We start from the raw sequence: 24,146 nt of genomic DNA, 5'->3' as shown, positions 1-24,146 counted from the left end.
AAGAAACTTAATCTTGCTAGAGTCAGGATTCAGACACAGTTTAAATACTGTACATACTTGTGGGAAGAAAGTACAACAAAAAATTTTGTAATGCAGTGAAATTTGTGAGAACTGAGGTCAGTCCATGGTCACTGGGACCAAGGGGAATCAGTGATCAAATGTACCTGTCCCAGGATTCAAGATAGGTATCTCGTCCTCAAAGTGGGCATGCGGCTCCTGGCAAAGCTAGAAGAGTTGTCAGAGTGTGGTGAACTGGGTATTTAAGAGGCAGAAATGAAATTATTACACTTTTTTTTTCAGTTTCATTTCAGATATCTGGGGCTGTTTCTGCAATGACTAAAATCAGGGTAACATGGAAGAGTAACTGTGGCTGTGCTTGGAGGGTCAGCTCATCCTAGTAAGAACCCAGAGATGGTTATTTCCCTTATTAAGATTCAAATTTAAGATTGTGTGTGTGTGTGTGTGTGTGTGTGTGTAGTGTTCTTTCATTCATTCCATAGATGTTTATTAAGCAACTACTGTGTGTCTAGAAACTGTTTTAGGCCTTCGTTCAGAAAAAAATACCCTTGTTCTCATGGAGCTTACATCCTTGTGGGTGTGATAGGCTACAGGGAGGCTAAGATAAGACCTATGTAAAAGTATTGCCAGTTTGGAATTAGGACTGTGGGCATGGGGACCTGGCGCTTGAATTTAAGTAGAGGGGCCAAGTGGACCTCTTTGAGCAGGTAATGCTTACACAAAGTCCTGAAGGAGATAGAAATAGCCAGTGCCAAGGTCCTAAGGTAGGAGATACCCCATGTGCTCAGGGAATAGCCAGGAGGCCAGGGGGACCAAAGAGGAGTAGGTGAAGTCAGAGAGAAAAAGCCCAATAGAGTCTTGTAGACAATTGTGATGACTTTGGCTTTTCCTATGAGTGAAATGGGTGGTGGTGTGGGGTTGGTAATAAAGGAACTGAGAAAGAGTTTGATTCTGGCTATGTTTTGAAGCTAACATGTTCTAATAGATGGTAGGTGGGGTATCAGAGAAGACAAGGTGTCAAAGACTACTCCATGGTCTCTGGCTGGAGCACCTGGAACGATGGAGTTGCCACCACTATGATGGGGGAAGCCTTCCTGTGGAATTGTCTGGGGAGAGACCAGGCCTGTTCTTTCCAGACCCTTTAAGTTGAGGGACATCATTAAACATTAAGGTGGAAGGGTGGGCTGTTGTGCAGAAGAGAGGTCTGGATGAGCGCTACACACTAGGCATTTGGGTGCTATGGAAGGCACGAGACTGGAGGAAGTCATCAAGGGAGCGAGACAAAGAATGTGAGAACTGAGAACTGAGCACCTGCCACCAGTGGTAACAGGTGGGAGGGAGGCTGCCGGGGAGACGGAAGGAGGAGCCCCCATGGTGGGAAGTGGGGTCCGGAAGCAGAGCCCGTGTGTCTGGGATGAGCAGCCTGTCTGCTTGTCCACAGGAACGGGCACATCCCAAGTGAAAGTCATGTGTGTGCCTTACTCAGAGTCTAGGAGTCAGGAGTTAGTCAGACAAAGCAGTTCTAAGGGACAGAAACAGCTTCTCTCATCCTGCCATGAGGAGAAAAAAGATAGTTTTAGCAATTTGCATAATAAACCCTGTGAAAAGGACCGGTGTGGGCTCAGTGATGAATGAAGGAGATGTCAGCAACATCAGTTAGTCATTAAGCCACTTCTTCATTTGCTGTGTCCATGTGGTTTTTAGAACTAGGCTGGAATTTGTTTAACAAAACAATCATGGTCTCCATTTCCCCCAAATCCTTAAATCTAAAGATCACTTTTGAAAGGTTGGGTCATGCTATAATATACTCCTAGAGGTGTCTTACTTTCATTTTCGGAATTTTATGGGGAAAATATATATGGCGCCCCAATAAACATATCTGAAATTAAAACCAAAGTCCTCCTTGTGTTCACCAACATCTTCACCCTCTTCTGCGTCCAAAATGGATTTAGTGCCCACAAGTATTCATGACTTCAAATGGTTCATTCTTTAAACTGTTTAAACAGTCTTTCATACATCCTGTCCACGCTCTCTGGTTTGGACTGCATCCTGAAGGAGCCGGGTTTGGCTGTATCAGAACATGGGCTGAAGGCAAAGGGAAACCAAAGTCTGAGCTCTGGGGAAACATTGGCAGGAGACACAAAACCACCTTAATTTTACAGCACCCTACAAAGTCAGGGAATGGTACAGAGCCCAGAGTCATGCCCGAGATCATGTCCTTAGGGGGGCAGTGGGCTGGGCTTTGGAGGTGCTCACAGCTGTGCCTGTGGGCCAGAAAGTGGCTAAAGTCACATTTACTGAGTGACTTTCATGTCTCAGGCACTTTGTTTCTTGCTGAATTTACAGTGTGTTTGTTTTACTATATTGAAGTAGCCAGACAGAGCCTAAGAATGAGAGGTCTGGAAACCAGACAGCTGGTTTAAGGTGGGGGGAAATAGTACCAGCTGTGGAGTGAGGCTGGCTTGGGGTCAAATTCTGACCCTGGCCAATGTGACTTTGAGGCACCATTTGCCATCCTGGGGTCTCAGCAGTCTCCTCCAAAGGGGCCATTATGATGTGTTCCTTGAGGAGCTGCTGTGAAGGTCACTGGTGACATGTGGACAATACATGATGCAGTGATACTCATCTAGCAGGTATTCAACATATTGTATGTTTCTCATTATTTTGTTCATTGTAGCAAGGTGTGGGTGAAGTCAGTAGTCTAAATAAGTCTTTCTGGGCTAAGAAACTGAAGAATTACTTCTCTAGAAGAGAGGCGGAGAATGTTCTACATTGAGGCTATTTTTTAAAATCACATTTTGCCTTGGGCAGACATTAATGCCCAATCACTGCCTCCTTCCACTCAAGCCACCTCCTTCCTCAGAGTTATGGATCTGGGCCAATATCAATTAGCTGGCATTTGCTTGTGAGATAGAACCTCTTTATCATAGTCATCTCGATAGGGAAGCCAAGAGAGGCATTTCTGAGAGTTTGTGTGTTGACACCTTCTTGCAGGAGGTGAAGGGATCTGACTCAGAGACAGCATCCCTCAGCAAAAATCAAGAAGCATCTCTCAATCTTATAGGCAGCTTATAAAGAGTGCCCCCAGCTGGGAACACATTTAGACAGAAGGTCAAATGGGTCTTGATTCTCTCCTCAATGATTACAAATAGGGTTTCTCCACTGCCCATGCCCCAGGAGGAGGTCGTCGTAGGTGTGAGGGGCCCAGCTTGCTGAAATCATATGGTTTCGAGGGCATGTTCAGTCTTTCTTGTGGTCTGGAACTTCCTGGGAATGGGGTATGGGGGAGGCAGGTGCCACCTTCCCTCCTTCCATCACCTGAAGTCCACATGTTGGGGAGACAGGAAGGGAGCTGGGTCCTCCGCTTCCTCCTCCAACCGCAGCCCTGTGGCCCATCAGAGCCAGCTGTCAGGAAATGGGAAGTGCATTTTCTCCCCACTTCCAAAGGGGAAGTCCACAGTGTTGATGCTCACTTGAGATCTCCATAGGCTAAAAAGGTCTTAGCACCAGTGATATGCATCCCCACAAACAGTGTATTGGAAGTAGATCATTCAGGATAAACACTCGTGACCTGACAGGGGAAACCTGTGAGAGGTGAGAGCCAGGGGATTCTTGGTTTCAGATTCCTAAGCTCGCCTGTCCAGGGGTGTTTCTGCTGCCTGCTCAACAAATCCAGGATGCTGCCCAAACTGGTAGTGCCTGTTGGGGAGAGCTGCTATGGTGCATATTTGCCAATGACTCAGCCCATCTCAGGTTCAATGAAAATGATATTTCCTGATATGTGAACTCTTCCCTGCAATGCTTCTCCTTCAAAGATTGAGGACAGAAAAACCTATGAGTGAAGCCTGCTGCTTCTAGACCCTGGGCATTTCATAGTCCAATGTCACCTTCCCATCAGCAAGCATCCATGATATCAAAGCATTATGCATTTTCTGAGACAGACTTGGGAAAGCAGCAAACCCAGGAATGAGCATCCAGGTCCCAGAGCATAAATACTAACAAACTAGTTTCTCTTGAACAAACCAGGCTCTGAAGCCATATCCTGAGAAGGCAAGGAAAGCGGAACCTTCAAAAACCATGTGGGGTGTTCACTGCCTTCCAACCTGATTCTTAAAACTGAGGAGATAAAACTTTAATGAGTCAATTAAGCAAGAATGAGATTAGATAAAATTGTCACAGATGCATTGACTAATCACGGAAAAGAAGTAATTTCCATGCAAAGAGCAAGCACATTACAGGCACAGATAAGATAATAACGATGGATGGAATGATACCACAGATGCTCTCAGGTTGTTTTTTCCCTAGCATTATGGATATCTTACTTTCATGTAACTAAAAATAAGCCCCTGCTCTGTACCAGGAACCATGTGCAGCTTTTTCCATACAGTGGCCCATTTACTCCCAATAAGAATCATGCACAAGATGTATTATTTCCCCCCATCTTTTAGATGGCAGAGCAGGCTCAGAAAAGTCTAGTCACTATGGCAGGTCACACTATAGGGAATGAAACTCAGCTGTGAACCCAGGTTGTCCTGAATTCAAAATCCAGGCCCTTATCTGGCTCACCACACTGCTTCCCAATGTCAGCAGACGCTGTAGAGAGCACCTTCTAGCAACCGCTTTCAGTGTCCTTGGGCTTCCCTTTATACAACCCGCTCTTTCTGGAGATCAGTCTGGCTCCATGTCTCTCCATTTTAGGGCTCATCCTTACAAGCAATCACCCACATGGCTGGTCAAAGCCCAGATTTCTGGGCCCCACCTGCAGAGTTTCTGACTCCGAAGGTCTGAGGTAAAAACCCGAGACTTCTCATTTCTAACCAAGTTCCCGGATGATGCTGGTGCTGCTGACCCACATGACTGCCCTTGAGGACCGAGGACCACAGTTTAGGATTAACCTGCCTTTCTTTCTCAGAGCACAGTACTGGAACTGCAGACAGGCGATCCTAACATTCTGTTTCTTTTTCTAATCAGTAAATAAAGAGTAAGCGGGCACAGTTTTGCTTATGAGCCGTGGAGATTTTGCTGCAAAGTCCAGTTTTTCAGCTCTTGTAAAGGTTAAATAGGTCCCAGTGGGCTAGCCCACATACTAACAACCATTTGTAGTAACCACACTGTTTCCCTATGTCAAACTGCCATCTGAGTTCTGGCAAGTGGATAACACCCAGTCTGTTTCGGACTCAACCTATTTGGAGAGCAAACGTTTCCTGAGTTTTCATAGTCAGCTTGAGCTTAAGTTGGAAACTCATTCACGCATAAGCTGCTGTTAGTGCTGCCGTGTCTGCGGGTTGAAGGATGTTTCTTTTCCAGGCCAAGCTGCCAGGATGTGAGGCCTGGGTCCGGGAATGCTGTTAGAATGCCAAGCGGTTCAAAACTTCCTCCCCTGAGCCTGCTATGCTCTGCCTCTCTGCTTTCCACTTTTTCCCCCATTCTTTTCAAAGTTATTTACGTCCTCTAACTAGCTTGTCCAGGAGAAATAGATCATGAGCCACCTATGTAATTTAATTTTTCTAGTAGTCACATTAAAAATCTTTTATCTCAGGGCGCCTGGGTGGCTCAGTCGGTTAAGCGTCCAACTTTGGCTCAGGTCATGATCTCACAGTTCGTGAGTTCCAGCCCTGTGTCCAGCTCTATACTGACAACTCAGAGCCTGGAGCCTGCCTCAGAGTCTGTGTCTCCCTCTCTCTCTGCTCCTCCCCCACTGAATCTGTCCATCTGTCTGTCTCTCTCAAAAATAAACATTAAAAAGATTTTAAATACATAAATGAAAATAACAATATTTAATCTCCTTTTATTCCCTACAAAGTCTTTGAAATCTGGTGTCATTTAACACTGACATCATGTCTCAGTTCAGACCATCCATTTCATGTGCTCAACAGCCACATGTGGCTAGTGGCCACCATATTGGACAGAGGAGTTCTTACGCATTTGGAACCACTATGATGTCTGGACCTAGAAAGAACCACTTTGCCAAAGGCAGAAATATCCAAATATTCATCCCTAAACATTGGTTTAGCTTATTAAATGTACAGATGCAAGTAGCCAAGAAATGGCTTTGCCTCAGAATCGACTGGGATGCCTGTTAAAAACACGACACCCAGCGCCTACCCCCAGATCTGCTTCATTAGAATGGGAGGGAGAGGGAGAGGGATCTTAATTTTTAATGAGCTCGTTGGGTAATTTTGCAGCATCCAGCCCAGGACTTTCCGCAGAGGGACATTTCCAAGTCATCAGACAGAGAAGTATGAAAACCTATCCAGAAGCATCAGGCCAGAGGCTAGAGGTCGTATAGCATCCAGCTCCTTTTTCTCTCAAACAATATATTTTACTCATACCTGAAGCCTAGTTTGCACAAGTGTGTATTTTTCACAGATAGACATTTTGATCTTTTGTCAGAATTAGGTAATCACCCAATTTGTAGATAAAAGCTTTTCATGTACCTTTCTTAGCTTACTTTTGAGATTACTTTTTTAATTTATGGGAGACCTGTATGTAGAGATTTGTAGGCAGGTGCTGCCACCTAGTGATAGAAGGTGCTATTGATACAAGTTGGAGTAAGTGTTGGCTTGCCCTCTGCTGGTAAGATGGTATAGTTAATACAGGGTTCTGCCAGTGAAGGCCTATGGAGCATGGCCACTGCTGACATTGTAAAGCGGTGCTTCTCAGATGTGGTTCCTAGATCAGCTACGACAGCATCCCTTGGGTACTTGTTGGACCCTATTCCAGATACGCTGTATTAGAAACTCTGAGGGTGGGCCCAGCAATTTGTGGTTTACCAAGCCCCTCGGGTGATTCTAATGCATGTTCAAGTGTGAGAACCACTGATGCAGTCTAAAATAATAGTTTCTGATCTTTTAGAGGCAAGGACAGTTGCCCCAGGGAAAAAAAGGCACAAGCGCACATACATGCAGACTTTTGCAACCACTTTAGGACAGTTCATAGACCACATGAAATTGTTCCAAATCCTATGGAGGTGGGGATATGAGGGAGGGAACAGGTTGGAGATCAAGAATGGTCCATCCTTCTCAGATATGGCGTCAAGGAAGACACACTCTGGCTTTGTTATTAGGAAAAGGTGACCTCACCAGTCAGAATGGCTAAAATGAACAAGTCAGGAGACTATAGATGCTGGAGAGGATGTGGAGAAACTGGAACCTTCTTGCACTGTTGGTGGGAATGCAAACTGGTGCAGCTACTCCGGAAAACAGTATGGAGTTTCCTCAAAAAATTAAAAATAGATCTACCCTATGACCCAGAAATAGCACTGCTAGGAAATTTACCCAAGGGATACAGGAGTGCTGATGCATAGGGGCACTTGTACCCCAATATTTATAGCAGTACTCTCAACAATAGCCAAATTATGGAAAGAGCCTAAATGTCCATCAACTGATGAATGGATAAAGAAATGGTGGTTTATATACACAATGGAGTACTACGTGGCAATGAGAAAGAATGAAATATGGCCCTTTGTAGCAACGTGGATGGAACTGGAGAGTGTGATGCTAAGTGAAATAAGCCATACAGAGAAAGACAGATACCATATGTTTTCACTCTTATGTGGATCTTGAGAAACTTAACAGAAACCCATGGGAGAGGGGAAGGAAAAAAAAAAAAAAAGATGGAGAGGGAGAAAGCCAAAGCATAAGAGACTCTTAAAAACTGAGAACAAACTGAGGGTTGATGGGGGGTGGGAGGGAGGGGAGGGTGGGTGATGGGCATTGAGGAGGGCACCTGTTGGGATGAGCACTGGATGTTGTATGGAAACCAATTTGACAATAAATTTCATATTTAAAAAAAAAAGGAAAAGGTGACTTTACTCACGTAAGATAATGTTTGTTTTTTAATTAGCATATTTTTAATTTTTCACTAATAAAAATTACTTCAAAACATAATAACCATAAAGTTTATATCAGTTCTATATAAACTGAACAAATTAAATTATAGATGATCCAATAATAGTCTGAAATTCTCATGAGAACAGTTAGGAATTCAGTATCACTATGATGTTAATACTTTGTTTTAAAATAGGAGCACCCGGTGGCTCAGTCGTTTGAACTTCCAACTCTTGATTTCAGCTCAGGTCATGATCCCAGGGTTGTGGGATCAAGTTCTGCATCAGCCTCCACACTCAGTGAAGAGATTCTGCTTAAGATTCTCTCTCTCCCTCCACCCCCCTTCTCTGCTTGCTCTCTCTCTCTTTAAAATAAAATAAAATAAAATAAAATAAAATAAAATAAAATAAAATAAAATAAAATAAAATAAAAAAGTTATTTGCCTTGCTTTCACAGAAACAGGATCGTTAGGCAGTTTCAATGCTTACTTGCTCCAATCTCTCATTTTCTCTAGAGATATTTGCTATATTTGACAGTCTTCCTCTAATATTATAATCCTCAGATATAATAAACTGAGGGTTTTTTAAATTTTTTTTATTAAAAAAATTTTTTTTCAATATATGAAATTTATTGTCAAATTGGTTTCCATACAACACCAGTGCTCATCCCAAAAGGTGCCCTCCTCAATACCCATCACCCACCTTCCCCTCCCTCCCACCCCCATCAACCCTCAGTTTGTTCTCAGTTTTTAAGAGTCTTTATGCTTTGGCTCTCTTCCACCCTAACCTCTTTTTTTTTTTTTTTTCCCCTCCCCCATGGGTTTCTGTTAAGTTTCTCAGGATCCACATAAGAGTGAAAACATATGGTATCTGTCTTTCTCTGTATGGCTTATTTCACTTAGCATCACACTCTCCAGTTCCATCCACGTTGCTACAAAGGACCATTTTTCATTCTTTTTCATTGCCACGTAGTACTTCATTGTGTATATAAACCACCATTTCTTTATCCATTCATCAGTTGATGGACATTTAGGCTCTTTCCATAATTTGGCTATTGTTGAGAGTACTGCTATAAACATTGGGGTACTAGTGCCCCTATGCATCAGTACTCCTGTATCTAAGGGTTTTTTTTACATAAATATTTAATTTTGAGATGCTATATTCCTCACTGACTATATTCTCCACTGGCCAAGTTATCCACATCCTGAAAGTTACAAAAGTATTTGGAAATTCTTGTTGAATTATTGCTGTAAATATACTCTAATTCCTAAAAGACACACGTTAGAATTTAGAAAGCAATTTAAAGTTTTCAGTTCCTCATACATGGTAACCCATCAATATCACATCTCTTACTATGTTTATAAGTTATTTTCAATAGCACATTTGACATTTCAAGCAGTGGTACATAATTCAAATTGGGGCACTTGGGTGGTTCAGTCAATTAAGCGACCAACTCCTGATTGTGGCTCGGGTCATGATCTCACAAATTGCAAGATAAATCAATAAATAAATTGTGAAATAAATAAACATTTAAAAAATTTTTTAATTCTTTTAAATTTTTATTTTTGAGAAGAGGGGGGAAGGGGCAGAGAAAGAGGGAGACAGAGGATCTGAAGCAGGCTCTGCACCAATAGCAGAGAGCCAGGTACTGGGCTTGAACTCACAGACTATGAGATCATGACCTGAGCCGAAGTCGGATGCTTAGCCAAGTGAGCCACCCAAGTGCCCCAACATAAAAAAAAATTCTTTAAAAAGGGGGCACCTGGGTGACTCAGTTGGTTAAGCATCCAACTCTTGATCAGCTCAGGTAGTGATCTCACGATTTGTGAGATCAAGCCCCGAATTGGGCTTTGCACTGACAGTCAGAGCCTGCTTGGGATTTTCTCTCTCCCTCTCTCTCTGCCCCTGCTGTGCTTGCTCTCTCTTTCAAAATAAATAAATGAATTCAAAAATTTTTTTTAATTCTTAAAACAAAATGAAACAAATGAAACGAAACGAAATGAAATAAAATAAAATATAAAATAAAATAAAATAAAATAAAATAAAATAAAATAGCTTCTCTCTCTCAATCTTTCTAATTAGATGTCACCCAGAGAACTGGGATGTCTGTGATATTCTTTCAGTATTATAAACCTTTCTTTTAATAATGAAATTACTGCATCTAATATAGAAAAAAGAAATTGATTTTAAAACCCAGTTTGAGGTCATGGAAGGCCTGATCACAAGACTTACAGTTGAAAACATTCCTCCTCCTACCTATATATATATATATATATATATATATATATATACCATGTCTTCTTTATCCAGTCATCTGTTGATGGACATCTGGCTTCTTTCCACACTTTGGTTGTTGTCAATAGCACTGCTATAAACATTGGGGTGCATGTGCCCCTTCCAAACAGCATGGCTGTATCCCTTGGATAAATACCTAATAGTGCAATTACTGGGTCATAGGGTAGTTCTATTTTTAATTTTTTGAGGAACCTCCATACTGTTTTCCAGAGTGGCTGCACCAGCTTGCGTTCCCACCAACAATGCAAAAGAGATCCTCTTCCTCCGCATCCTCGCCAACATCTGTTGTTGCCTGAGTTATTCATGTTAGCCATTCTGACAGGTGTGAGGTGGTATCTCATGGTGGTTTTGATTTGTATTTCCCTGAGGATGAGTGAGGTGGAGCATTTTTTCATGTGTCAGTTGGCCATCTGGATGTCTTCTTTGGAGAAGTGTCTATTCATGTCTTTTGCCCATTTCTTCACTGGATTATTTGTTTTTTGGGTGTTGACTTTGATAAGTTCTTTATAGATTTTAGATACTAACCCTTTATCTGATATGTCATTTGCAAATATCGTCTCCCATTTCATCGGTTGCCTTTTAGTTTTGCTGATTGTTTCCTTTGTTGTGCAGAAGCTTTTTATTTTGACGAGGTCCCAATAGTTCATTTTTGCTTTTGTTTCCCTTGCCTCCAGAGACGTGTTGAGTAAGAAATTGCTGTGGCCAAGGTCAAAGAGGTTTTCCCTGCTTTCTCCTCTAGGATTTTGATGGCTTCCTGCCTTACATTTAGGTCTTTCATCCATTTTGAGTTTATTTTTGTGTATGGTGTGAGAAAGTGGTCCAGGTTCATTTTTCTGCATGTTGATGTCCAGTTTTTCCAGCACCATTTGCTGAAGAGACTGTCTCTATTCCATTGACTATTCTTTCCTACTTTGTTAAAGACTAGTTGGCCATATGTTTGTGGGTCCATTTCTAGGTTCTCTATTCTGTTCCATTGATCTGAGTGTCTGCTTTTGTGCCAGTACCATACTTTCTTGATTACAGCTTTGTAATACAGCTTGAAGTCCGGGATTGTGATGCCTCTAGCTTTGGTTTTCTTTTTCAAGATTGCTTTGGCTACTCAGGGTCTTTTCTGGTTCCATATAAATTTTAGGATTGTTTGCTTTAGCTCTGTGAAGAATGCTGGTGTTATTTTCATAGGGATTGCTTATTTTATTTTTGATGATGAAGAAGTTGGTGTCAAAAATCAAGAGGTTCTGCAATTTATTTAGCATCGGTAACAGATGGTTGATAAACATAATCACTGGTTGTCTTTAAAGAGTTTATTAATTTCTTTGATACTGTCAAGATCACTATGCACATTGAATCTGGCTCCTGCATCATTTGGCTTGTAACATTAATTTTACTTCATCTGTCATCTAAAATGAGTACCAAGTAAATAAAGTTTAAAGGTGATAATTTCAGAAGTATACCTTTAGCTTGCATTGTAAAGTCTTTATCAGTAAAATCATCAATAATTTAAAAGTGACTATTGCATCTTTTGAACTCAGTCTTTCCACTTTGTCTTTGAAAATGGGCTCAAATTTAGGTTGGTTAAACATGTTTTTAATGCAACTCTGTATTTCATGTAGCTGCAAATGTCTTGGGCAATATTTTAAAGCCTCAAGTGTCAAGAGAGATTTTTGCTGCATTACTCACAAGTGAACACAGAGTAAGAAATATAGAATGTCCTAGAAGTATGTTAGAGGATTTCCTGTTGCAATTCATTATGTTTCCTAAATATATTTGCAGCATTACGTATGCCTGGACTTTCACATTATGTTTTGTTTTGATGTAGTTTTTTATAAGTGGCCTACTGAATGCATGCAATATTTTTTTTGTGTATTAGACAACATCCGAAGGGTCAAATGGGCAAAGAGGGGAGATAGTTGCATTTGAGAAATGAGCAACCTAATGATAATCATTAACTATTCTACAAAGTTTGTATCAGGACTTGTATCCAATATAACTGAATTTTTTTAATGTTTATTTTATTTTAGTTTGAGAGAGAGAGAGAGAGAGAGAGAGCACATGCAAGGGGGCAGGGCAGAGAGAGTGTTATGTCTTCCTTCCTTTCTTATGTTTCTTCAGTATGACTGACACAGAGGTAGAGGGTATCCATCCATGACTTATGCCTGCTACACTCCATTAAATAAAGAACCTCTAAAGTTCCTTTTTTCCCCCATCTGGCCTTTCTTGTATTTCCTCCAAAAAATATATTCAAGCATCCAAATAATTTTCCTTCTTTTTTTTCCTTGTTTTCATTTTCTGTTTTCAAATCCTAACTCTGAAAACTTTAAAAATGAAAACATCTAGGGGAAAATAAGATACATAAGAGTTTAGTGTTTTATATTGGTATTTGTGGTACCTTAATACATCCATAAATTAATAAAAGTTAATATTTGTACTGATGAAAGTTTCATAACAAAAATTGCTGTGTGTGACATAACTACTGAATCCATGTATAATAATCTCTAGAAAATATCTTTGGAACACAGTGAATTATTCATGGAGAATTATTAACTATTATCCTGTGATTCATCCCACCATGAAAGAACTATACATTTTAGCTGAAAGTTTAACAAAACCATTTAAGTAGAGTAACAAATGTCAGATGACGTACGCGGTATGATGGAGAGGAAATTTAGCAGGGCTCTACTATCAAAGAGCTTTAAAAAAATTAGCATTCTCACCAAATCATTCTTACCAGTTAGCACCTTGTTTGGAAGCACAAGAAAAATAAAGCACAATAAAAAAATATGATGTTAAAGCAACAAGGTCCTTCAGTAACTAAAGCTCATCCTGTGGACCTTGAAGCAGAACAATATGACATAATTCTTGCAGAACAGGACATAGGTTAGGCTCCAGCTGCAGAGCAAACCATCTTGAGCATTGTCTGGGTCCTCAGGACTGCCTTGGCTTTTGTGGTCAGGGTATTCGAGGGGACATTGCTGCATGGTTAACAAAGTTTGCCAGAATTATTCATTTGCCTCCTGTGAGTCCAGGAAGGGTGAGATCTATGGCATCGGGGGCAGAGAAGGAGGATAAGATGTATATGGGTTAGGATATCGATTTCCCCATTTCTTGACTTTTGTCAAAGGTTGGAGCTGTCCTAGGCTCCTTGTTCCTGACTGATGGACCTGCACTCCCAGACTGGCAGGGCGGACAGAGCCCACGGGGCAAGCCCCTTGACTTACACACGAACGAGGAGGGAGATCACACCCGGATCAGAGGGAGGGAGGGATGTTCTTAAGATTCCTTGGAGCTTCTCACAACTCATTTGAGGTTCTGACAATGAGATAAATAGTGTTAAGGAATATTTTTTAACAATCAAAAGAAAAAGAATATCTTTTCTTTTTCTCTTCCTGAGCAAACAAAGTCCACATCCAGCTTCCCCTGACTTCCTGGAATGCAGTTCACCACATTCTGATTTTCAGTCCCTGGCTTCCTCAAAGTCACGACACAGCCAGCCAGTCGAGAGGCTGCAAGTTCCTTTCTCTTCTCTCTACCTGCCTTCAGGTGAGACTGTCCTACCCCTCAGGCCTTCAGCCCTTTGCCTTGGCCATCATGGGACTTCCTAATATCCTGTTCATACATAATAACCAAGAGCAGAGGGTTTTCCTACTAAGTTTGATGGAGTGTGCCTACCTAGAATCCTGAAATAAATGAATAAAGCATACATATTTATTGCAATGACCAAAGACCTTGATCACTCTTCCTTTCTTATTGCTCACAGCCCTCTGTGTAAGAGAAGGGGAAGGGGATGAAAGCAGACATATATTCGTGTACCAATGTGTCTGTAACATGGACAAGGAAACTATCCTTGAGGGCTATGGAAACTACCACCTAAAATGAAGTATGGGAGGTTGTTTATGGATTTCAATTTGCCATGAGCGCTGCTTCTATAGAATGAAGGTCTTTTAGGTACAGTTTCTCACTCTCCCTTATCTCAGAAAGCTCAGAACCACGGCTGTTGTTCTAGCTACAAAACAGATTAGGACATAAGAGAAAAGTGCAGGAAGTGAGGAGGGTTCCTTAGTCCATCTGGAGAAATGAGATGCTTGCCCTCCCAACATCCTCTTTTCCAGGACTGTCATATTCCCACTCTCAAATGAGGTCTTAGCAACATGTCCAAGTTGCTCCTCTGTAGACATTGGAAGAATGGGGGGATTGGCTAAATATATGAGTTAGGCTAGGCTCTGCTTTAGTAACCAAAAAGTCCTCAGATCTCAAGTACTTAAAACAGAAAAGATATATTTCTTATTGACCTAAAATCTAGTGGAATCAGACAGCCCTCTTCTAACCTGTAAGTTCATTTTCTGGGCCACGTGTTCTATAAAGTCACTGTGACAGGGGAAGAGAGAGATAGAGGAATCCTGTGGAATATTTTTAAGGGTCTGGCCTGGAACTTCTCTGCTCATTTTCTGTAATTTAACCACATGGTCTCATTCTAACTGCAAGAGAGGCTCATATAGCGCCTAGGTGGCTCAGTTGGCTAGGCGTCCGACTTTGGCTCAGGTCAATCTCACACTTTGTAGGTTCAAGCCCTGTGTCAGGCTCTGTGCTGACAGCTCAGAGTCTGGAGCCTGCTTCGGATTCTGTGTCTCCCTCTCTCTCTCTGTCTCTCCCTGCTTGTGCACTGTCTCCCTCTCTCTCCCAAAAAGAAATAAACATTAAATAAATAAACAAACATTGAAAATGTTTTTTAAAAAGACAGAGGCTGGAAAACATAGAGGAACAAGTAATATAATCACTACTTATACAAAACTATGCATCTGGAATGATATAAATAATTTCCGATGTTTATCACTTCCAAGCAAGACACTTCCATATAGGTGTCCACAAGTCCAATGCCATTGTCCGCTGACAACTCTCCTTTGACCCTGAATATATCCAGTACATTCAGAAGCTTTTGGGGTATTTCTGGTGTTCATTCCCTGATTCTGTACATGAAGACATCCCATCTAACCTGTGTATTGGAACTTTGTTTTACAACAGCTGCTGATGCTCAGAAGCCTTGGGAAGGCCTGAAACAAAGGTTACAATCCATAGAATCTTGCCTTGTTGGGCTCACAGACTCCTCAGCAGCCCTTGGTGCATTGCGGTAGGAGCATCTTGCAATTGCTGTGTCCCCTGCGGGTACCCACAGCCTAATGGGGTAAAATAAAAACTTGGAGGTCAGAGCCACAAGAATGGCTGAAGTTAAAAAGACTGACAATACCAAGTGTTGACAAGGATATGGGGAAACTAGAACCTTCTTACATTACTGGTGGGAATGCAAAATGGTGCAGCCCTTTTGTAAAACAGGCTGGCAGTACTCATAAAGTGAACCAGACATTTACCATTTGGCCCAGCAATTCCACTGCTTAGGTATTTACCAAAGAGAAATACAAACCTATGTTCATAAAAATGTGTACAATATTGTTCATAGCAGTTTGATTTGTATAATCTCAAAACTGAAAACAACCCAAATGTCCACCAAAGTGGTGAACGGAGAAACAAATTGTAGTGTCCCCATACCATGGACAACTGCCTAGTAATAGAAAGGAGCATGGATGAAAACATACAAGGACATGGCTCATTTTCCAAATTTAAAAAGTCTGGTTACATGGTTCAATTTAGAAGACATTCTGGAAAAGGAAACTTAGTAACAGAAAGCAGCTGAAGGGTTGCCTGCGCTGGGTAGCGGGTGGATGGGGGAGAAGATGAAGGGTAAAGAGGCACAAGGGAGCTTTCAGTATGTTGGAATGTTCTATGTCCTCACTGTGGAGGTGATTAAACGGCTCTATAGAATTGCCAAATTTATCAACCTGGACACTTAAAATCGATGAATTTTATTCTGTGTAACACCATAAACCCAAAAAGGGGGTGGAGGATATGGTGGCAGCTGGCAAAATTACTGACCAAACCAAACTAACAAACCAACACTCTGGCACAGTCCAGGGTGTGAATTCAACCGAGGGGCTGAACCCCAGTCCCCTCCCCTCCTGGCCTTTGCAGCGTGTGGGCTGTGGACGCGCTCAGCCCAAGCACCACGCCCTTGCCTTTTACAAAACCCTCCGAGCAGCTGCGCCCTCCTGTGGCCAAAGTTGCTGCTTCCATTTGCGGCAAAGCACGTTGCTGCTGCGGGCCTGCGGTTCTGAAGGTAGCTGCCACCGGCGTCACTGCGGTGTCCCGGGAGCCGCAGCACCCGGAGCAGCACCGGCCGCACCTTCTAGGAAACCAGTGCGCAAAGTCAAGCCGAGGGGAGAGAGGGCGCTTCTGCCAGATTGTTATCGGGACCGCGGTGTTTGGGGGATCGGAGACCTTCCTCCTCCTGCCTCCCACTTGGGTGCCTTGCTGGGTGCTGCACCTACGCTCAGATGCCAGCTGCCGCGGCCCACTGAGCAGGTGCATCTCAGATGCGCTCCTGCTCATCTCCGCCGGAGGGTCAGAGCCTGCAAGTACACTGAGGGGTAACCAGAGTTTTCTGCGCAGGCTTTGCCGTCTCCCAAAGACTTCCCTCCCCGCTCCGCCCCTCCTCACCCTTCCCCACCCTTCTGCAGCCTCAGTCAAGTTTCTGAGGTCACAGCCTTCCTTCCCGACTCCAGGGCCAGGGACTTTCACTTCCCTTGCCCAGGGAAGATTGGCAGCTGTTTTGTCCGCTCTCCTAGGCAGGCTTGCAGATTCCCGTCCCCAAGGAGGCAGGCGAGTCAGTTCCCTCGTCCTGGCCCCTTTGGCTAGTTTCTGCCTGCTTCCCATGGTCCTCCAGGATTAGAAATGAACCCGCTTACATTCGTGCCTATTTTCCTGTTGGGTTCATCCCACGTCCCCCCCAGGGCATCGTCTGGGAAAAACTTGACCATGGAAGTGGTTTGAGCCCAGGATACCCTCCTTGGACCTAGTCTCCACAGGGGATGCATTCCCTAGAGACATTCGGTGGGTGCCAGACTCCGCAGTCTCTTGCTGATTTTGGTTTTTAAAAGTTAGGTCAGGTTTTTTAATCGAATACATGCTGGTGGTAAACTGAAGCAGTATAAAAGTATACAATATAGGGGTGCCCGGGTGGCTCAGTCGGTTAAGCAGCCGACTTCGGCTCAGGTCATGATCTCGCGGTCCATGAGTTCGAGCCCCGCGTCGGGCTCTGTGCTGACAGCTCAGAGCCTGGAGCCTGCTTCGGATTCTGTGTCTCCTTCTCTCTCTGACCCTCCCCCGTTCATGCTCTGTCTCTCCCATCTCAAAAATAAATAAAATGTTAAAGAAAAAAAAATTAAAAAAAATAATAAAATTAAAAAAAAAAAAAAAAAGAAACCACCTCCAACTTCATATTTCCTTCCAGCCATTTCCCAAGCCTGGATAGTGTATTTTGTTTACGTAAGCAAAGATGACATACCGATCAGTCTTTTGTTCTTTTAATTTATTGTGTCCTGGGGAAGTAACCTTTCTATATGTCTAGAGAGCTGCTTCATGCCTTTAAAGTAATGGTTCTCTAAGGGTGGTTGGTCCCCCAGGCCAGCTATGCCAGCATCATCAAAGAACTTTAGAAATGCACATTCTTAGGCCCTATCAAGGCCAAAGGAATCAGAAATGGCTGGCTGGGGCTTGTTGAGGAGTGTTTAACAAGCCCTCTTTGCTCAGGTTCAGGAAACACGGGGGTTGAAGTTTCCTTTTTCTATTATTTTGTTGTGCCATAATTTATTTAGCTAATTGGAAAAGATAAAATATTTTGAATTGTATTGTAAATAATAGATCTGATATTAACACCACTTAAAGACTGTTTTACTTCCACAAACCAGTGAGAGCAGAAAAGCCAAAATAAAGATGTTCTTAACTCCAAAAGACACTTCACGTTTTTCATGTGGGTTTGTTTATTATTACAAGACCCATGAGGTCATAGTTAGTAGTGCAGTGTCTCAGGTTGATAAGCAGTTAAATCTGTTATGCAAACATAGTTTGCAAGAAAACAAATACAGACCTCTAAAATAAGCATTTACGTTCAGTTTCCAATAACAAATACATGGTTTTAACGTTACAGGTCAGCAGTCTTGATAGATAACTGTGAAAACAAACTCTAAAAATTAGGAAAGATTGTTGCTCTTTTTATTTTTCTTAATCTTTATTTTTGAGAGAGAAAGAGAGAGAACACTGGGGGGAGGCAGAAAGAGAGGGGGGCAGAGGATCCAAAGCAGGCTCTGAGCTGACAGCGGAGAACCTGATGTGGGGCTCAAGCTCACGAACCATGAGATCATGACCTGAGCCAGAGTCTAGTGCTTAACCAACTGAGCCACCCAGGTGCCCCTGTTGTTAAACTTTAAAATGTTCTGCCAATATGCAAAGGCAAGGAAGAATGGTTTCTTATTGTAGTAATTCCATTTATATAATTATGATCCATTTGGATTTCTTTTTCTATTTAGGCTTCTTTCCTAATTTTCTATTAGATTGTTCGTTTTCCTTACTAATTTGCAAGTGTTCTTTCTATGTTAAGTAAATGAGTCCTTTGTTATTTGTAATACGAGTATCTTTTTTTTTCTTAGTTATCTTTTCACTTAATTCTTTCATACAGAAAATTTTAACCTTTATGTGATCGAATTGATTGATCTTTGTCTTTAGGGATTCTGGGTTTTAGGTCTTCCTTTGAAAAATGTTTCTTTCCCTGAGGTACAGAATGAAAAATTCATATTAAAAATCCAAAAGTACCTAATTAGTGAAAACACAGTTATTCTCCATGAGCCATCTGAAACTTGCTCCCACCAAGCATGATGAGATTCAGTAGAAATCACCACCCCTGCACTGTCAGGCCATTGATCTCAGCACTGATCTTGGCAGTTCCCAGGGATGCAGAGGGGTCAGTTCTAGGGGACTGACTCTGTGTGACACTTCCAGCCACAGTGGCCTTTACTCCATAGGTCAGGGAGACAATGTAAACGTTCTGCCAGTTGCCAAGTTTACCTATTCCTTCTATGCACCCTGGGATGGAGGAGATAACCACAGTTAGTGTCCACGTTGGACATACCGTGAGAGGTACCTGTACCAGGACACCATCCATCACCTGACCTCCGTGAGCTCCCATCTGAGTGGTGGCTCATGGCAATATTTCAGGTCTCCGGGTGTTTCATGTCAGTTCAGAGCCAGTATCTAATAATTCCTGGGGGGTTTGTATATTTCCTTCTCCAGCCCCAGTTACCAGGGTAAATGGCCACAGTTTGCCCTGGGAAAGCTTTGGAAGAAAATTTTAATTATACTTTATGGCTGCATTATACATTTGTTCTGGAGCTCTGGGGCTCTGAACTAAAGAAGAGGTCATGCATCCCCCTAGGATAATTTGAGTTAGGTTTCTGCCAATAAATTCACATTTTTTCTTATATATGTCAAACTGCATTTTCGTAGGCTATCTATCAATTTCATTTCTAAGGACACCATAATCAATTAGTCATTGCCACAAATCCCTGCTGTACCATTCTGCCCTTGTGGCTGGCTTCTTGTAGCAATCATGCCCACCTTGTCAGATTGGCGGTTCCACCTGGGCTCCTGCCTGCAGAGAAGAGCCACCACAGAGCTATTCAACGAGCTGTGCAGATGTCCCATCCCCAATACACTTGTCACTGTGTTTGGAGAGTACTCCCAGGTCTAGAGTGGATTAAGACTGGAGGGGAGCAAGTCCCAAGCAGGGTACATATGGAGGATTCGTTCTGATCTTCCTATCCCTCTGAGCCTCTGCAGGAAGCTTTTGGTGATTCATTCTGACTGTAGACTACTGTGGAAGGCAGAATAGTTACCATTGGAATTAAGGTACTAAACGCCCAAGCTTAAGGAGAGGATCTTAGGTCATCCAGGTGCTCCCCATGTAATCACAAGAGTCCTTAAATAGAGAAAAGGGAAGTAGAAAAGTAAATGTGAGAAGAATTGTGGCTGGAGAAGGGTTAGGTGGTCACTGGGGCTTTGAAGACAGAAGAAAGAGTCGCAAGCCTAGAACTGCTGGGCATCTAGAAGCAGAAAGAAAACAGATTCTCCCCTAGAGCTTCCTGAAAGGAACGCAGTTCTGTCAACACCTTGATTTTAGCCTCGTGAGGCCCATTTTGGACTTCTGACATCCCAAACTTCCAGGTAATTCCTTGCATTTGTTTAGGTTGTTTTAAGCCACTAAGTGTGTGATAACTTGTCACCACAGCAACAGGAATTGACTGTAGCTCCCACTGAATCCAAGTTCCAACTGAGTGTCACTGCTAGGTTCTACAGCCAGCATGATGTTGCAACCCAAATCTGAGAAGGGTATACCCATGAAAATAAATTGAGGCTTATCAAGCCTTCGGGTGAGTGATGTGCTGGTAAAGGTTTCCTCATCAGCAGTCCAGGGCCAGGGGAAAGCCTGGTTTCCAGTGTTTGCTCATCTCTGAGTTGTCGATATTCTCACCATTGCTCTCTTTAAGCTATAAACATCTTAGTATTGAAGACAGCTCTGGGGAGAGGTGCAGAGTGGGCCACCATGTTATAGTATTTCCACTATGCAGATATGGTATAGGCAAATAACCTCAAAAGCCTAGATAATAGTAAAATGTAGTGAGGATACGTAGGAGTGATGAGTTCTGAGTATCAGCTTTATTTTTAGTATACCTAAGTGTAAGTTTATGTGATTTCAGGGTTTTTTTAAATTTTTAAAAAATGTTTATTTACTTTTGAGGGACAGAGAGCACAAGTGGGGAGGAGCAGAGAGGGAGACACTAGAATCCGAAGCAGGCTCCAGGCTCTGAGCTGTCAGCACAGAGCCCAATGAGGGGCTCAGACCCACAAACCGCGAGATCATGACCTGAGCCAAAGTCAAACGCTTAAGCTACTGAGCCACCCAGGTGCCCCCAATTTGTTTTAATAAGGGCTATGTTTAACAAGTATGCCAAGGCTTGAAAAGTTACCAATTGGCTCCATCAAGCCCATTCTAGTGGATTCTCTTACACCCCCTCTATATCCTCCTCTGTGGTCTGTCACCCTTAGTGGGCGCTCTTCCATAGGCTCCCTGGACTCCTGCCACACAAAGTGGTCAGATCAGAGTATCCCTAGCGTTTATCCGGGCGATGCTGGGATCTGATTCTTCTTATGGGACTGGAGGCACATCCAGATAATCATGGAAAGGTTTTAGAAAGGTGTAGATAGTTTGCTCCATGGGAGAGGGACAGCCTCTGAGGACAAAGCAGGTTTAAGAGGAATTGGGGGGGGGGTGTCCCAAATTCTCAGCTTCATTTGTGTCTGTCCAGATGTCCCTCAGAGCCCCACTCCTTTTCCACCAGAGCCTTACGCTCATGCAGTGGTTCTCAGGCTATCTGTCTGTAGCCTGCCTCTGAATCACCTGGAGGACCTGATAAAACACAGCTGCTGGGCTCCATCCCAGTGTCTGATTCACTAGGCCTTTGGTGGAGCCCAAGAATTTGCATTTCTAACAAGTACTCAGCTGACGTGGTTGCTGCTGGTATGGGAACTACATTTTGAAACTGTCTTAGTTGGAGAAACCTGGTGGGTTTGAATATGCATTTGCTGTTGCAATTTTGCAGCCCTGACTACCAGGTGTTGTCCTTGTTACATCTGCCTGGGGTTCCAGGCGATGCAGGATTCCTTCAACGTTGCCCGAGAGGCTGCTAACTTCCCAAGTTCTAGTCTCAGTTGGATATTCATGGCCTTCAATTTCTCATTCTCCTTCTGCACACATCCTAGTTCCATTAGAAAGTCAGTGGACCCTACGATCTCTATAGTTACTATTTCAGTTAACCTTAGAAGTGTAACAAACCACCACAAAAGAAAATGACGTAAGAAAACTATCATTTTAGGGGCACCTGGGTGGCTCAGTTGGTTAAGCATCTGACTCTTCACTTTGGCTCAGGTCATGATCTCGCGGTTTGTGAGTTTGAGCCCCACACCGGGCTCTGTGCTGACCGTGTGGAGCCTGCTTGAGATTCTCTCTCTCTCCCTCTCTTTCTCCCTGTCTCTCCCTCAAAATAACTAAGCTTTAAAAAGAAAAACGGTTAATTAAAAAAAAACACATCACTTTATTTGCTCACAATTGTGTGGGGCTGCTGGTACCTTTCTTCTGGTCTGAACAGCTTCACTGGTGCCTAATGGTCTAGAGTGGGGTGTCTGGTGCCTCAGCTGGGATGCTGGAGATGGGTGGGGCCTGTCTTTACGTTGTCTCACCCTCCAAGAAGCCAGTCCAGGTGTCTTTGCATGGTGGCCCAAAGGCTACCACAGAGTCGTAAGAGAAGGGCAAGACACAGATGTACAATCATTTTAGCTTCTGTTCACGTCACATTTGTTACTATCCCAACAGTCAAAGAAGATGGCCGAGGCCAGAATCAGGGTGGAGAAATAAACTGTACCTCTTCACAGGAGGAACTACAAATTGTGTCCATTTTTTTTTTTTTAGTTTTATTTAGATATAATTGGCATAAAACATCTCAGTTTAGGGTGTACAAGGTGATGATTTGATACTATAAAAATATACTTTCTAAACGTATAATTACTGAATCAGTCCTGGCATGCCAGGATGGCACACTCCAACAGGATACTTTGAGGAGCCTTTACTAGAGGGGTTATTTGCCCAGGTGTATGTGGAGGTAAAGCAAATTGGTCATGTGTAGTACAAGGTGCTGGAGGTAGCCCTTGTAGGCACCTGTTGCTTCCTAAGCCTGAAGGGACAAGGAGAGGGCAGAATTTCTGGAACCCTGAGAGAGTAACTGTAAAGGGATATTTAAACTACCAACTTAAACCTTCTATAGATGATAGTCAACTCCTGATAACCCAATAGGGAGGGTGCCGGGGGATAGAAGCCTTGACATCTCTGTTCTCATGCCACCCGATCATCTGCAGGTGTCTCCCTTTGGCCAATCCCAACTAATAGCAAAAGAAAAGGGAGCCACTGACCTGTTCCCTACAGATCAACCTCCCAAGGCCTGGAATAAGGTGGTTGTGGGGGTACACCAAGAGCCTCATTCTGCTCAGGGCCGGCCAGTCTGTTCATGCCTGGGGCAGTTGAAGGAAAAGTAATACTCCTTGGGATAACTATAATTATCACCCTTTGCAATTTATAGGCCATGTTCACATGCATGAACCCATCAGGGATGCATATGAGCCCTGAGGAGGTTAGTGGCAACTGGGTTCCATTTTTTTAGGTAAGGAAACGGGGTAAGTTGCTGGGCATCTTTGAGCTTTAAAGTCTGACCACTGGTAAGGGGGAGTAGAGCCCATGTGAGTTCTTGGATTTTATCACAGATGCTTCATCCAGTTGAGGCTACGATGGAAGCAGACTCTCAAATTATAATAGTGCCTATATTTGTTTTCTAGGGCTGTCAAAACAAAGTCCCCCAAACTGGATGACAGAACAACAGAAACTTGTCTCACAGTCTCCAGATGAGAAGCCTGACATCAAGGTGACAGCAGGGTTGGTTTGTTCTTGGAAGAACCTCTTCCTGCCTTCCTCTTGGTTTGTGGTGGTTCGTTGCCAATTTGGCATTTCTTAGCTTGAAAATGCATCCCCCTGATCTCTGTGGAAAAAGTCACAAAAATCTTCATCTTTATGTGATATTCTGTGGGCAAATTTCCCCTTTTCACAAGAACATTAATCCTATTGGACTAGGGCTCATACTAATGATCTTATTAATCTGATTATCTCCAAAGACTCTATTTCCCATTAAGGTCACATTGATCAGTACTGAGGGTAAGGTTCTGGTTTCTCTTTACCTGGTTTGAATCTGTTCTGAAAGGCAGGTGTCGCTGTTGACTGCTCTGTGATTGTTCTCAGTAAAAGCCTTGGGTAGAAAAAAACAGCAGTATATTCACTGAATGAGAAACCATATCTGAGGTTACGCAGACCCCAGTCTTTGCAACTGCTAGACATTTTCTTACTGACTTAACTCTGCAATCCATTTGGGGGTGTGTCCATGGCAAAATGTGAAACCTTCCTGGCTTTTCTCTTAGATCCTGATGAACTACCACCTTTGCATGTGCTGGTGCAGCGGACAACAGGCTG

The 24,146-nt window shown here is 42.9% G+C and overlaps 1 long non-coding RNA gene across 1 annotated transcript in view; it reads left to right on the top strand.

Annotated features, from left to right (window-relative positions):
• Positions 1–23,641, top strand: part of LOC122233980 — a 53,953-nt gene extending 30,312 nt beyond the window's left edge. Inside the window, exon 3 of the long non-coding RNA XR_006211661.1 lies at positions 23,462–23,641. This is a non-coding gene — a long non-coding RNA (uncharacterized LOC122233980). The remainder of the gene's footprint in view (positions 1–23,461) is intronic.
• The last annotated feature ends 505 nt before the right edge of the window (positions 23,642–24,146 follow it).

This window comes from Panthera tigris, chromosome A2 (genome assembly GCF_018350195.1).
Source record: "Panthera tigris isolate Pti1 chromosome A2, P.tigris_Pti1_mat1.1, whole genome shotgun sequence".
In the NCBI taxonomy this organism is placed as follows: Eukaryota; Metazoa; Chordata; class Mammalia; order Carnivora; family Felidae; genus Panthera; species Panthera tigris.
The sequence above is the reverse complement of the archived record's forward strand: the minus strand, read 5'-3'. Positions and strand labels throughout refer to the sequence as shown.